The sequence below is a fragment of the Larus michahellis genome, chromosome Z (assembly GCF_964199755.1).
Source record: "Larus michahellis chromosome Z, bLarMic1.1, whole genome shotgun sequence".
Lineage (NCBI taxonomy): Eukaryota > Metazoa > Chordata > Aves > Charadriiformes > Laridae > Larus > Larus michahellis.
Window position 1 is genome coordinate 57,692,014 of NC_133930.1, and position 14,553 is coordinate 57,706,566.

A 14,553-nucleotide genomic window follows, 5' to 3' on the forward strand; every position below is an offset into this window, starting at 1 on the left:
AGCAGCTCTGCTGCTATGCACGGCAGCAGGAGCCAAACAACAGCAGCAGCATACTCCCAGTGCCCCATCTGCCTGGGAGGCATCAGAAGGGCAGCCTACGTTGCCTACTGCATGCACTGCTTCTGCTTTGCATGCATCCGTCGGTGGGCCAGCAGGACAGAGACCTGCCCAGTCTGCAGAAGGCCTTTTCACTGGCTGCTGCACTCAGTGCGAGGGCAGGATGACTACAAGGAGTACCTGCTCGGCTTGTCGCCCTACCAGCGCAGGAGGATGGCCATGGAGAGGGCCCGCAGCCCTTCTCCGCAGCACCACTTGTAGGCGGCCCAACAACGACCAGCCCTCAGCCTGCGAGGACCAGCCGCACACAGAGGCAGCAGGGTGCAGCTCCGGGGCCCTCCAACGCCACCTCCCAGCAGGCTCCCGCAGCCAGCACTCCTCGGCAGCCAACACCGCCGAGCGCAGGAGAGCGCCCCGCTGGCCCTGCTCCTGCTCCGGAAACACGCAACGGCACGGTGCAGCCCCGCAGCAACCGCCTCTGTCCGTCACCGCTGGCGCTGACTTGAGCCTGCATGGGCTCTGAATTGAACAAGAGCTCCTGGCCGTCCAGCTGCCCGCAGCTGTGCAGTGAGAGAACGACAGCCTGCGGGAATGGTGCCTGGGGCTCCTCTGGGCAGCCTCCGGCCCAGCACCTGGCCATCCCTTTTCCAGGAGCACCCAGCTCTCCTCCAGCCCCTTCGGACCTGGGTGCGTCACGAGCTGTAACGGATGTTTGGCACCGGCATTCGCTGGCAGACCTAGTGGAGGACCTCCTCACGCCTCTCCTGCTCCTTTTTTGGGCTGGATGAAGATCTGACAGTCCGGCTGCTGGCGGCCTCCCTCCAAAACCACACGGCAACAGTTGTCCACCGGCTTATTGTCATCGCCGTGCAACGGTGCAGTCCCCACTAAGAGAAGGACCCGGCAGCCCCGAGGCCTCTTCTCCAGCCAAGAAGGCGCCACCCCAGCGGCAGCACCAGAACAACGCCCCAGGCACTGCTGAAACCAGCGCTGGGCCAGCAGCTGGGCATGCGCTGGCCCTCAAGGGCTCCCGGCCCTCTAAGTCTAATTAGCAGGCTGTAAAAGCCAACAAAGACCTTAAGACTGCAGATTGCTTTAGTTTCAACAAACAAGAACAGCAGGGGAACAAGACAGGGACCTCAAATGGGATGTAGTGCCCAGATGAGGCCTGATGGGTGCTGAGCAGAGGGGATGACCCTTGTGTGCTCTGGCTAGGGGACAAAGACAGGAGAAAACGCAGGAGAGTCAGCCAAGCGCTGCCTGTGCCCCGCCATGGGAGGAATCAGGGCAGCCCAGAGGGCTGGCCAGCAGTGCTGGGGTGTGGGGAGAGCTTGTGGGACATTGTCCTGCAGCCTCCCAGGGAGGCACGAGGTGGTACCGCGTGAAGCCTTGTGCCGCATGTGCCTGGAGATGTCTGCTACAGACGGAGTGACCTCACGGGGCCATGGGAGGGCATGGACAAGGCCTTGGTGACTGGCGTGAAACACCCATGTTGAGCACAAGACAAGACGGGCGGGGACGGATGCACTGGGCAGTGGCGCTGCGGCAACCACACACTCGTGTGCTGTGGCCGGGCTGAGCGCCACGGGCGGGGACGGCCCACAGTGACGGCCCCGAGGAAAGGACTGTGATGTCACCAGCCGATAGACTGTGACATCACCAAACGATGGACGGTGACATCACCAAGTGATGGATTCTGACCTCATGTCCCTCTATCTGGGTACTCAGCCGGCTCGTGGCCACATTGCAGTGCTCTTCGCAGGACACAGCGTCGGGCGTCCAGCAACTATGGAAGGCAGCAGCTCTGCTGCTATGCACGGCAGCAGGAGCCAAACAACAGCAGCAGCAGACTCCCAGTGCCCCATCTGCCTGGGAGGCATCAGAAGGGCAGCCTACGCTGCCTACTGCATGCACTGCTTCTGCTTTGCATGCATCTGGCGGTGGGCCAGCAGGACAGAGACCTGCCCAGTCTGCAGAAGGCCTTTTCACTGGCTGCTGCACTCAGTGCGAGGGCAGGATGACTACAAGGAGTACCTGCTCGGCTTGTCGCCCTACCAGCGCAGGAGGATGGCCATGGAGAGGGCCCGCAGCCCTTCTCCGCAGCACCACTTGTAGGCGGCCCAACAACGACCAGCCCTCAGCCTGCGAGGACCAGCCGCACACAGAGGCAGCAGGGTGCAGCTCCGGGGCCCTCCAACGCCACCTCCCAGCAGGCTCCCGCAGCCAGCACTCCTCGGCAGCCAACACCGCCGAGCGCAGGAGAGCGCCCCGCTGGCCCTGCTCCTGCTCCGGAAACACGCAACGGCACGGTGCAGCCTCGCAGCAACCGCCTCTGTCCGTCACCGCTGGCGCTGACTTGAGCCTGCATGGGCTCTGAATTGAACAAGAGCTCCTGGCCGTCCAGCTGCCCGCAGCTGTGCAGTGAGAGAACGACAGCCTGCGGGAATGGTGCCTGGGGCTCCTCTGGGCAGCCTCCGGCCCAGCACCTGGCCATCCCTTTTCCAGGAGCACCCAGCTCTCCTCCAGCCCCTTCGGACCTGGGTGCGTCACGAGCTGTAACGGATGTTTGGCACCGGCATTCGCTGGCAGACCTAGTGGAGGACCTCCTCACGCCTCTCCTGCTCCTTTTTTGGGCTGGATGAAGATCTGACAGTCCAGCTGCTGGCGGCCTCCCTCCAAAACCACACGGCAACAGTTGTCCACCGGCTTATTGTCATCGCCGTGCAACGGTGCAGTCCCCACTAAGAGAAGGACCCGGCAGCCCCGAGGCCTCTTCTCCAGCCAAGAAGGCGCCACCCCAGCGGCAGCACCAGAACAACGCCCCAGGCACTGCTGAAACCAGCGCTGGGCCAGCAGCTGGGCATGCGCTGGCCCTCAAGGGCTCCCGGCCCTCTAAGTCTAATTAGCAGGCTGTAAAAGCCAACAAAGACCTTAAGACTGCAGATTGCTTTAGTTTCAACAAACAAGAACAGCAGGGGAACAAGACAGGGACCCCAAATGGGATGTAGTGCCCAGATGAGGCCTGATGGGTGCTGAGCAGAGAGGATGACCCTTGTGTGCTCTGGCTAGGGGACAAAGACAGGAGAAAACGCAGGAGAGTCAGCCAAGGGCTGCCTGTGCCCCGCCATGGGAGGAATCAGGGCAGCCCAGAGGGCTGGCCAGCAGTGCTGGGGTGTGGGGAGAGCTTGTGGGACATTGTCCTGCAGCCTCCCAGGGAGGCACGAGGTGGTACCGCGTGAAGCCTTGTGCCGCATGTGCCTGGAGATGTCTGCTACAGACGGAGTGACCTCACGGGGCCATGGGAGGGCATGGACAAGGCCTTGGTGACTGGCGTGAAACACCCATGTTGAGCACAAGACAAGACGGGCGGGGACGGATGCACTGAGCAGTGGCGCTGCGGCAACCACACACTCGTGTGCTGTGGCCGGGCTGAGCGCCATGGGCGGGGACGGCCCACAGTGACGGCCCCGAGGAAAGGACTGTGATGTCACCAGCCGATAGACTGTGACATCACCAAATGATGGACGGTGACATCACCAAGTGATGGATTCTGACCTCATGTCCCTCTATCTGGGTACTCAGCCGGCTCGTGGCCACATTGCAGTGCTCTTCGCAGGACACAGCGTTGGGCGTCCAGCAACTATGGAAGGCAGCAGCTCTGCTGCTATGCACGGCAGCAGGAGCCAAACAACAGCAGCAGCAGACTCCCAGTGCCCCATCTGCCTGGGAGGCATCAGAAGGGCAGCCTACGCTGCCTACTGCATGCACTGCTTCTGCTTTGCATGCATCTGGCGGTGGGCCAGCAGGACAGAGACCTGCCCAGTCTGCAGAAGGCCTTTTCACTGGCTGCTGCACTCAGTGCGAGGGCAGGATGACTACAAGGAGTACCTGCTCGGCTTGTCACCCTACCAGCGCAGGAGGATGGCCATGGAGAGGGCCCGCAGCCCTTCTCCGCAGCACCACTTGTAGGCGGCCCAACAACGACCAGCCCTCAGCCTGCGAGGACCAGCCGCACACAGAGGCAGCAGGGTGCAGCTCCGGGGCCCTCCAACGCCACCTCCCAGCAGGCTCCCGCAGCCAGCACTCCTTGGCAGCCAACACCGCCGAGCGCAGGAGAGCGCCCCGCTGGCCCTGCTCCTGCTCCGGAAACACGCAACGGCACGGTGCAGCCCCGCAGCAACCGCCTCTGTCCGTCACCGCTGGCGCTGACTTGAGCCTGCATGGGCTCTGAATTGAACAAGAGCTCCTGGCCGTCCAGCTGCCCGCAGCTGTGCAGTGAGAGAACGACAGCCTGCGGGAATGGTGCCTGGGGCTCCTCTGGGCAGCCTCCGGCCCAGCACCTGGCCATCCCTTTTCCAGGAGCACCCAGCTCTCCTCCAGCCCCTTCGGACCTGGGTGCGTCACGAGCTGTAACGGATGTTTGGCACCGGCATTCGCTGGCAGACCTAGTGGAGGACCTCCTCACGCCTCTCCTGCTCCTTTTTTGGGCTGGATGAAGATCTGACAGTCCAGCTGCTGGCGGCCTCCCTCCAAAACCACACGGCAACAGTTGTCCACCGGCTTATTGTCATCGCCGTGCAACGGTGCAGTCCCCACTAAGAGAAGGACCCGGCAGCCCCGAGGCCTCTTCTCCAGCCAAGAAGGCGCCACCCCAGCGGCAGCACCAGAACAACGCCCCAGGCACTGCTGAAACCAGCGCTGGGCCAGCAGCTGGGCATGCGCTGGCCCTCAAGGGCTCCCGGCCCTCTAAGTCTAATTAGCAGGCTGTAAAAGCCAACAAAGACCTTAAGACTGCAGATTGCTTTAGTTTCAACAAACAAGAACAGCAGGGGAACAACACAGGGACCCCAAATGGGATGTAGTGCCCAGATGAGGCCTGATGGGTGCTGAGCAGAGAGGATGACCCTTGTGTGCTCTGGCTAGGGGACAAAGACAGGAGAAAACGCAGGAGAGTCAGCCAAGGGCTGCCTGTGCCCCGCCATGGGAGGAATCAGGGCAGCCCAGAGGGCTGGCCAGCAGTGCTGGGGTGTGGGGAGAGCTTGTGGGACATTGTCCTGCAGCCTCCCAGGGAGGCACGAGGTGGTACCGCGTGAAGCCTTGTGCCGCATGTGCCTGGAGATGTCTGCTACAGACGGAGTGACCTCACGGGGCCATGGGAGGGCATGGACAAGGCCTTGGTGACTGGCGTGAAACACCCATGTTGAGCACAAGACAAGACGGGCGGGGACGGATGCACTGGGCAGTGGCGCTGCGGCAACCACACACTCGTGTGCTGTGGCCGGGCTGAGCGCCATGGGCGGGGACGGCCCCCAGTGACGGCCCCGAGGAAAGGACTGTGATGTCACCAGCCGATAGACTGTGACATCACCAAATGATGGACGGTGACATCACCAAGTGATGGATTCTGACCTCATGTCCCTCTATCTGGGTACTCAGCCGGCTCGTGGCCACATTGCAGTGCTCTTCGCAGGACACAGCGTTGGGCGTCCAGCAACTATGGAAGGCAGCAGCTCTGCTGCTATGCACGGCAGCAGGAGCCAAACAACAGCAGCAGCAGACTCCCAGTGCCCCATCTGCCTGGGAGGCATCAGAAGGGCAGCCTACGCTGCCTACTGCATGCACTGCTTCTGCTTTGCATGCATCTGGCGGTGGGCCAGCAGGACAGAGACCTGCCCAGTCTGCAGAAGGCCTTTTCACTGGCTGCTGCACTCAGTGCGAGGGCAGGATGACTACAAGGAGTACCTGCTCGGCTTGTCACCCTACCAGCGCAGGAGGATGGCCATGGAGAGGGCCCGCAGCCCTTCTCCGCAGCACCACTTGTAGGCGGCCCAACAACGACCAGCCCTCAGCCTGCGAGGACCAGCCGCACACAGAGGCAGCAGGGTGCAGCTCCGGGGCCCTCCAACGCCACCTCCCAGCAGGCTCCCGCAGCCAGCACTCCTCGGCAGCCAACACCGCCGAGCGCAGGAGAGCGCCCCGCTGGCCCTGCTCCTGCTCCGGAAACACGCAACGGCACAGTGCAGCCCCGCAGCAACCGCCTCTGTCCGTCACCGCTGGCGCTGACTTGAGCCTGCATGGGCTCTGAATTGAACAAGAGCTCCTGGCCGTCCAGCTGCCCGCAGCTGTGCAGTGAGAGAACGACAGCCTGCGGGAATGGTGCCTGGGGCTCCTCTGGGCAGCCTCCGGCCCAGCACCTGGCCATCCCTTTTCCAGGAGCACCCAGCTCTCCTCCAGCCCCTTCGGACCTGGGTGCGTCACGAGCTGTAACGGATGTTTGGCACCGGCATTCGCTGGCAGACCTAGTGGAGGACCTCCTCACGCCTCTCCTGCTCCTTTTTTGGGCTGGATGAAGATCTGACAGTCCAGCTGCTGGCGGCCTCCCTCCAAAACCACACGGCAACAGTTGTCCACCGGCTTATTGTCATCGCCGTGCAACGGTGCAGTCCCCACTAAGAGAAGGACCCGGCAGCCCCGAGGCCTCTTCTCCAGCCAAGAAGGCGCCACCCCAGCGGCAGCACCAGAACAACGCCCCAGGCACTGCTGAAACCAGCGCTGGGCCAGCAGCTGGGCATGCGCTGGCCCTCAAGGGCTCCCGGCCCTCTAAGTCTAATTAGCAGGCTGTAAAAGCCAACAAAGACCTTAAGACTGCAGATTGCTTTAGTTTCAACAAACAAGAACAGCAGGGGAACAACACAGGGACCCCAAATGGGATGTAGTGCCCAGATGAGGCCTGATGGGTGCTGAGCAGAGAGGATGACCCTTGTGTGCTCTGGCTAGGGGACAAAGACAGGAGAAAACGCAGGAGAGTCAGCCAAGGGCTGCCTGTGCCCCGCCATGGGAGGAATCAGGGCAGCCCAGAGGGCTGGCCAGCAGTGCTGGGGTGTGGGGAGAGCTTGTGGGACATTGTCCTGCAGCCTCCCAGGGAGGCACGAGGTGGTACCGCGTGAAGCCTTGTGCCGCATGTGCCTGGAGATGTCTGCTACAGACGGAGTGACCTCACGGGGCCATGGGAGGGCATGGACAAGGCCTTGGTGACTGGCGTGAAACACCCATGTTGAGCACAAGACAAGACGGGCGGGGACGGATGCACTGGGCAGTGGCGCTGCGGCAACCACACACTCGTGTGCTGTGGCCGGGCTGAGCGCCATGGGCGGGGACGGCCCACAGTGACGGCCCCGAGGAAAGGACTGTGATGTCACCAGCCGATAGACTGTGACATCACCAAATGATGGACGGTGACATCACCAAGTGATGGATTCTGACCTCATGTCCCTCTATCTGGGTACTCAGCCGGCTCGTGGCCACATTGCAGTGCTCTTCGCAGGACACAGCGTCGGGCGTCCAGCAACTATGGAAGGCAGCAGCTCTGCTGCTATGCACGGCAGCAGGAGCCAAACAACCGCAGCAGCAGACTCCCAGTGCCCCATCTGCCTGGGAGGCATCAGAAGGGCAGCCTACGTTGCCTACTGCATGCACTGCTTCTGCTTTGCATGCATCTGGCGGTGGGCCAGCAGGACAGAGACCTGCCCAGTCTGCAGAAGGCCTTTTCACTGGCTGCTGCACTCAGTGCGAGGGCAGGATGACTACAAGGAGTACCTGCTCGGCTTGTCGCCCTACCAGCGCAGGAGGATGGCCATGGAGAGGGCCCGCAGCCCTTCTCCGCAGCACCACTTGTAGGCGGCCCAACAACGACCAGCCCTCAGCCTGCGAGGACCAGCTGCACACAGAGGCAGCAGGGTGCAGCTCCGGGGCCCTCCAACGCCACCTCCCAGCAGGCTCCCGCAGCCAGCACTCCTCGGCAGCCAACACCGCCGAGCGCAGGAGAGCGCCCCGCTGGCCCTGCTCCTGCTCCGGAAACACGCAACGGCACGGTGCAGCCCCGCAGCAACCGCCTCTGTCCGTCACCGCTGGCGCTGACTTGAGCCTGCATGGGCTCTGAATTGAACAAGAGCTCCTGGCCGTCCAGCTGCCCGCAGCTGTGCAGTGAGAGAACGACAGCCTGCGGGAATGGTGCCTGGGGCTCCTCTGGGCAGCCTCCGGCCCAGCACCTGGCCATCCCTTTTCCAGGAGCACCCAGCTCTCCTCCAGCCCCTTCGGACCTGGGTGCGTCACGAGCTGTAACGGATGTTTGGCACCGGCATTCGCTGGCAGACCTAGTGGAGGACCTCCTCACGCCTCTCCTGCTCCTTTTTTGGGCTGGATGAAGATCTGACAGTCCAGCTGCTGGCGGCCTCCCTCCAAAACCACACGGCAACAGTTGTCCACCGGCTTATTGTCATCGCCGTGCAACGGTGCAGTCCCCACTAAGAGAAGGACCCGGCAGCCCCGAGGCCTCTTCTCCAGCCAAGAAGGCGCCACCCCAGCGGCAGCACCAGAACAACGCCCCAGGCACTGCTGAAACCAGCGCTGGGCCAGCAGCTGGGCATGCGCTGGCCCTCAAGGGCTCCCGGCCCTCTAAGTCTAATTAGCAGGCTGTAAAAGCCAACAAAGACCTTAAGACTGCAGATTGCTTTAGTTTCAACAAACAAGAACAGCAGGGGAACAAGACAGGGACCCCAAATGGGACGTAGTGCCCAGATGAGGCCTGATGGGTGCTGAGCAGAGAGGATGACCCTTGTGTGCTCTGGCTAGGGGACAAAGACAGGAGAAAACGCAGGAGAGTCAGCCAAGGGCTGCCTGTGCCCCGCCATGGGAGGAATCAGGGCAGCCCAGAGGGCTGGCCAGCAGTGCTGGGGTGTGGGGAGAGCTTGTGGGACATTGTCCTGCAGCCTCCCAGGGAGGCACGAGGTGGTACCGCGTGAAGCCTTGTGCCGCATGTGCCTGGAGATGTCTGCTACAGACGGAGTGACCTCACGGGGCCATGGGAGGGCATGGACAAGGCCTTGGTGACTGGCGTGAAACACCCATGTTGAGCACAAGACAAGACGGGCGGGGACGGATGCACTGGGCAGTGGCGCTGCGGCAACCACACACTCGTGTGCTGTGGCCGGGCTGAGCGCCATGGGCGGGGACGGCCCACAGTGACGGCCCCGAGGAAAGGACTGTGATGTCACCAGCCGATAGACTGTGACATCACCAAATGATGGACGGTGACATCACCAAGTGATGGATTCTGACCTCATGTCCCTCTATCTGGGTACTCAGCCGGCTCGTGGCCACATTGCAGTGCTCTTCGCAGGACACAGCGTCGGGCGTCCAGCAACTATGGAAGGCAGCAGCTCTGCTGCTATGCACGGCAGCAGGAGCCAAACAACAGCAGCAGCAGACTCCCAGTGCCCCATCTGCCTGGGAGGCATCAGAAGGGCAGCCTACGCTGCCTACTGCATGCACTGCTTCTGCTTTGCATGCATCTGGCGGTGGGCCAGCAGGACAGAGACCTGCCCAGTCTGCAGAAGGCCTTTTCACTGGCTGCTGCACTCAGTGCGAGGGCAGGATGACTACAAGGAGTACCTGCTCGGCTTGTCACCCTACCAGCGCAGGAGGATGGCCATGGAGAGGGCCCGCAGCCCTTCTCCGCAGCACCACTTGTAGGCGGCCCAACAACGACCAGCCCTCAGCCTGCGAGGACCAGCCGCACACAGAGGCAGCAGGGTGCAGCTCCGGGGCCCTCCAACGCCACCTCCCAGCAGGCTCCCGCAGCCAGCACTCCTCGGCAGCCAACACCGCCGAGCGCAGGAGAGCGCCCCGCTGGCCCTGCTCCTGCTCCGGAAACACGCAACGGCACGGTGCAGCCCCGCAGCAACCGCCTCTGTCCGTCACCGCTGGCGCTGACTTGAGCCTGCATGGGCTCTGAATTGAACAAGAGCTCCTGGCCGTCCAGCTGCCCGCAGCTGTGCAGTGAGAGAACGACAGCCTGCGGGAATGGTGCCTGGGGCTCCTCTGGGCAGCCTCCGGCCCAGCACCTGGCCATCCCTTTTCCAGGAGCACCCAGCTCTCCTCCAGCCCCTTCGGACCTGGGTGCGTCACGAGCTGTAACGGATGTTTGGCACCGGCATTCGCTGGCAGACCTAGTGGAGGACCTCCTCACGCCTCTCCTGCTCCTTTTTTGGGCTGGATGAAGATCTGACAGTCCAGCTGCTGGCGGCCTCCCTCCAAAACCACACGGCAACAGTTGTCCACCGGCTTATTGTCATCGCCGTGCAACGGTGCAGTCCCCACTAAGAGAAGGACCCGGCAGCCCCGAGGCCTCTTCTCCAGCCAAGAAGGCGCCACCCCAGCGGCAGCACCAGAACAACGCCCCAGGCACTGCTGAAACCAGCGCTGGGCCAGCAGCTGGGCATGCGCTGGCCCTCAAGGGCTCCCGGCCCTCTAAGTCTAATTAGCAGGCTGTAAAAGCCAACAAAGACCTTAAGACTGCAGATTGCTTTAGTTTCAACAAACAAGAACAGCAGGGGAACAAGACAGGGACCCCAAATGGGATGTAGTGCCCAGATGAGGCCTGATGGGTGCTGAGCAGAGAGGATGACCCTTGTGTGCTCTGGCTAGGGGACAAAGACAGAAGAAAACGCAGGAGAGTCAGCCAAGGGCTGCCTGTGCCCCGCCATGGGAGGAATCAGGGCAGCCCAGAGGGCTGGCCAGCAGTGCTGGGGTGTGGGGAGAGCTTGTGGGACATTGTCCTGCAGCCTCCCAGGGAGGCACGAGGTGGTACCGCGTGAAGCCTTGTGCCGCATGTGCCTGGAGATGTCTGCTACAGACGGAGTGACCTCACGGGGCCATGGGAGGGCATGGACAAGGCCTTGGTGACTGGCGTGAAACACCCATGTTGAGCACAAGACAAGACGGGCGGGGACGGATGCACTGGGCAGTGGCGCTGCAGCAACCACACACTCGTGTGCTGTGGCCGGGCTGAGCGCCATGGGCGGGGACGGCCCACAGTGACGGCCCCGAGGAAAGGACTGTGATGTCACCAGCCGATAGACTGTGACATCACCAAATGATGGACGGTGACATCACCAAGTGATGGATTCTGACCTCATGTCCCTCTATCTGGGTACTCAGCCGGCTCGTGGCCACATTGCAGTGCTCTTCGCAGGACACAGCGTCGGGCGTCCAGCAACTATGGAAGGCAGCAGCTCTGCTGCTATGCACGGCAGCAGGAGCCAAACAACAGCAGCAGCAGACTCCCAGTGCCCCATCTGCCTGGGAGGCATCAGAAGGGCAGCCTACGTTGCCTACTGCATGCACTGCTTCTGCTTTGCATGCATCTGGCGGTGGGCCAGCAGGACAGAGACCTGCCCAGTCTGCAGAAGGCCTTTTCACTGGCTGCTGCACTCAGTGCGAGGGCAGGATGACTACAAGGAGTACCTGCTCGGCTTGTCGCCCTACCAGCGCAGGAGGATGGCCATGGAGAGGGCCCGCAGCCCTTCTCCGCAGCACCACTTGTAGGCGGCCCAACAACGACCAGCCCTCAGCCTGCGAGGACCAGCCGCACACAGAGGCAGCAGGGTGCAGCTCCGGGGCCCTCCAACGCCACCTCCCAGCAGGCTCCCGCAGCCAGCACTCCTCGGCAGCCAACACCGCCGAGCGCAGGAGAGCGCCCCGCTGGCCCTGCTCCTGCTCCGGAAACACGCAACGGCACGGTGCAGCCCCGCAGCAACCGCCTCTGTCCGTCACCGCTGGCGCTGACTTGAGCCTGCATGGGCTCTGAATTGAACAAGAGCTCCTGGCCGTCCAGCTGCCCGCAGCTGTGCAGTGAGAGAACGACAGCCTGCGGGAATGGTGCCTGGGGCTCCTCTGGGCAGCCTCCGGCCCAGCACCTGGCCATCCCTTTTCCAGGAGCACCCAGCTCTCCTCCAGCCCCTTCGGACCTGGGTGCGTCACGAGCTGTAACGGATGTTTGGCACCGGCATTCGCTGGCAGACCTAGTGGAGGACCTCCTCACGCCTCTCCTGCTCCTTTTTTGGGCTGGATGAAGATCTGACAGTCCAGCTGCTGGCGGCCTCCCTCCAAAACCACACGGCAACAGTTGTCCACCGGCTTATTGTCATCGCCGTGCAACGGTGCAGTCCCCACTAAGAGAAGGACCCGGCAGCCCCGAGGCCTCTTCTCCAGCCAAGAAGGCGCCACCCCAGCGGCAGCACCAGAACAACGCCCCAGGCACTGCTGAAACCAGCGCTGGGCCAGCAGCTGGGCATGCGCTGGCCCTCAAGGGCTCCCGGCCCTCTAAGTCTAATTAGCAGGCTGTAAAAGCCAACAAAGACCTTAAGACTGCAGATTGCTTTAGTTTCAACAAACAAGAACAGCAGGGGAATAAGACAGGGACCCCAAATGGGATGTAGTGCCCAGATGAGGCCTGATGGGTGCTGAGCAGAGAGGATGACCCTTGTGTGCTCTGGCTAGGGGACAAAGACAGGAGAAAACGCAGGAGAGTCAGCCAAGGGCTGCCTGTGCCCCGCCATGGGAGGAATCAGGGCAGCCCAGAGGGCTGGCCAGCAGTGCTGGGGTGTGGGGAGAGCTTGTGGGACATTGTCCTGCAGCCTCCCAGGGAGGCACGAGGTGGTACCGCGTGAAGCCTTGTGCCGCATGTGCCTGGAGATGTCTGCTACAGACGGAGTGACCTCACGGGGCCATGGGAGGGCATGGACAAGGCCTTGGTGACTGGCGTGAAACACCCATGTTGAGCACAAGACAAGACGGGCGGGGACGGATGCACTGGGCAGTGGCGCTGCGGCAACCACACACTCGTGTGCTGTGGCCGGGCTGAGCGCCATGGGCGGGGACGGCCCCCAGTGACGGCCCCGAGGAAAGGACTGTGATGTCACCAGCCGATAGACTGTGACATCACCAAATGATGGACGGTGACATCACCAAGTGATGGATTCTGACCTCATGTCCCTCTATCTGGGTACTCAGCCGGCTCGTGGCCACATTGCAGTGCTCTTCGCAGGACACAGCGTCGGGCGTCCAGCAACTATGGAAGGCAGCAGCTCTGCTGCTATGCACGGCAGCAGGAGCCAAACAACAGCAGCAGCAGACTCCCAGTGCCCCATCTGCCTGGGAGGCATCAGAAGGGCAGCCTACGTTGCCTACTGCATGCACTGCTTCTGCTTTGCATGCATCTGGCGGTGGGCCAGCAGGACAGAGACCTGCCCAGTCTGCAGAAGGCCTTTTCACTGGCTGCTGCACTCAGTGCGAGGGCAGGATGACTACAAGGAGTACCTGCTCGGCTTGTCGCCCTACCAGCGCAGGAGGATGGCCATGGAGAGGGCCCGCAGCCCTTCTCCGCAGCACCACTTGTAGGCGGCCCAACAACGACCAGCCCTCAGCCTGCGAGGACCAGCCGCACACAGAGGCAGCAGGGTGCAGCTCCGGGGCCCTCCAACGCCACCTCCCAGCAGGCTCCCGCAGCCAGCACTCCTCGGCAGCCAACACCGCCGAGCGCAGGAGAGCGCCCTGCTGGCCCTGCTCCTGCTCCGGAAACACGCAACGGCACGGTGCAGCCCCGCAGCAACCGCCTCTGTCCGTCACCGCTGGCGCTGACTTGAGCCTGCATGGGCTCTGAATTGAACAAGAGCTCCTGGCCGTCCAGCTGCCCGCAGCTGTGCAGTGAGAGAACGACAGCCTGCGGGAATGGTGCCTGGGGCTCCTCTGGGCAGCCTCCGGCCCAGCACCTGGCCATCCCTTTTCCAGGAGCACCCAGCTCTCCTCCAGCCCCTTCGGACCTGGGTGCGTCACGAGCTGTAACGGATGTTTGGCACCGGCATTCGCTGGCAGACCTAGTGGAGGACCTCCTCACGCCTCTCCTGCTCCTTTTTTGGGCTGGATGAAGATCTGACAGTCCAGCTGCTGGCGGCCTCCCTCCAAAACCACACGGCAACAGTTGTCCACCGGCTTATTGTCATCGCCGTGCAACGGTGCAGTCCCCACTAAGAGAAGGACCCGGCAGCCCCGAGGCCTCTTCTCCAGCCAAGAAGGCGCCACCCCAGCGGCAGCACCAGAACAACGCCCCAGGCACTGCTGAAACCAGCGCTGGGCCAGCAGCTGGGCATGCGCTGGCCCTCAAGGGCTCCCGGCCCTCTAAGTCTAATTAGCAGGCTGTAAAAGCCAACAAAGACCTTAAGACTGCAGATTGCTTTAGTTTCAACAAACAAGAACAGCAGGGGAACAACACAGGGACCCCAAACGGGATGTAGTGCCCAGATGAGGCCTGATGGGTGCTGAGCAGAGAGGATGACCCTTGTGTGCTCTGGCTAGGGGACAAAGACAGGAGAAAACGCAGGAGAGTCAGCCAAGGGCTGCCTGTGCCCCGCCATGGGAGGAATCAGGGCAGCCCAGAGGGCTGGCCAGCAGTGCTGGGGTGTGGGGAGAGCTTGTGGGACATTGTCCTGCAGCCTCCCAGGGAGGCACGAGGTGGTACCGCGTGAAGCCTTGTGCCGCATGTGCCTGGAGATGTCTGCTACAGACGGAGTGACCTCACGGGGCCATGGGAGGGCATGGACAAGGCCTTGGTGACTGGCGTGAAACACCCATGTTGAGCACAAGACAAGACGGGCGGGG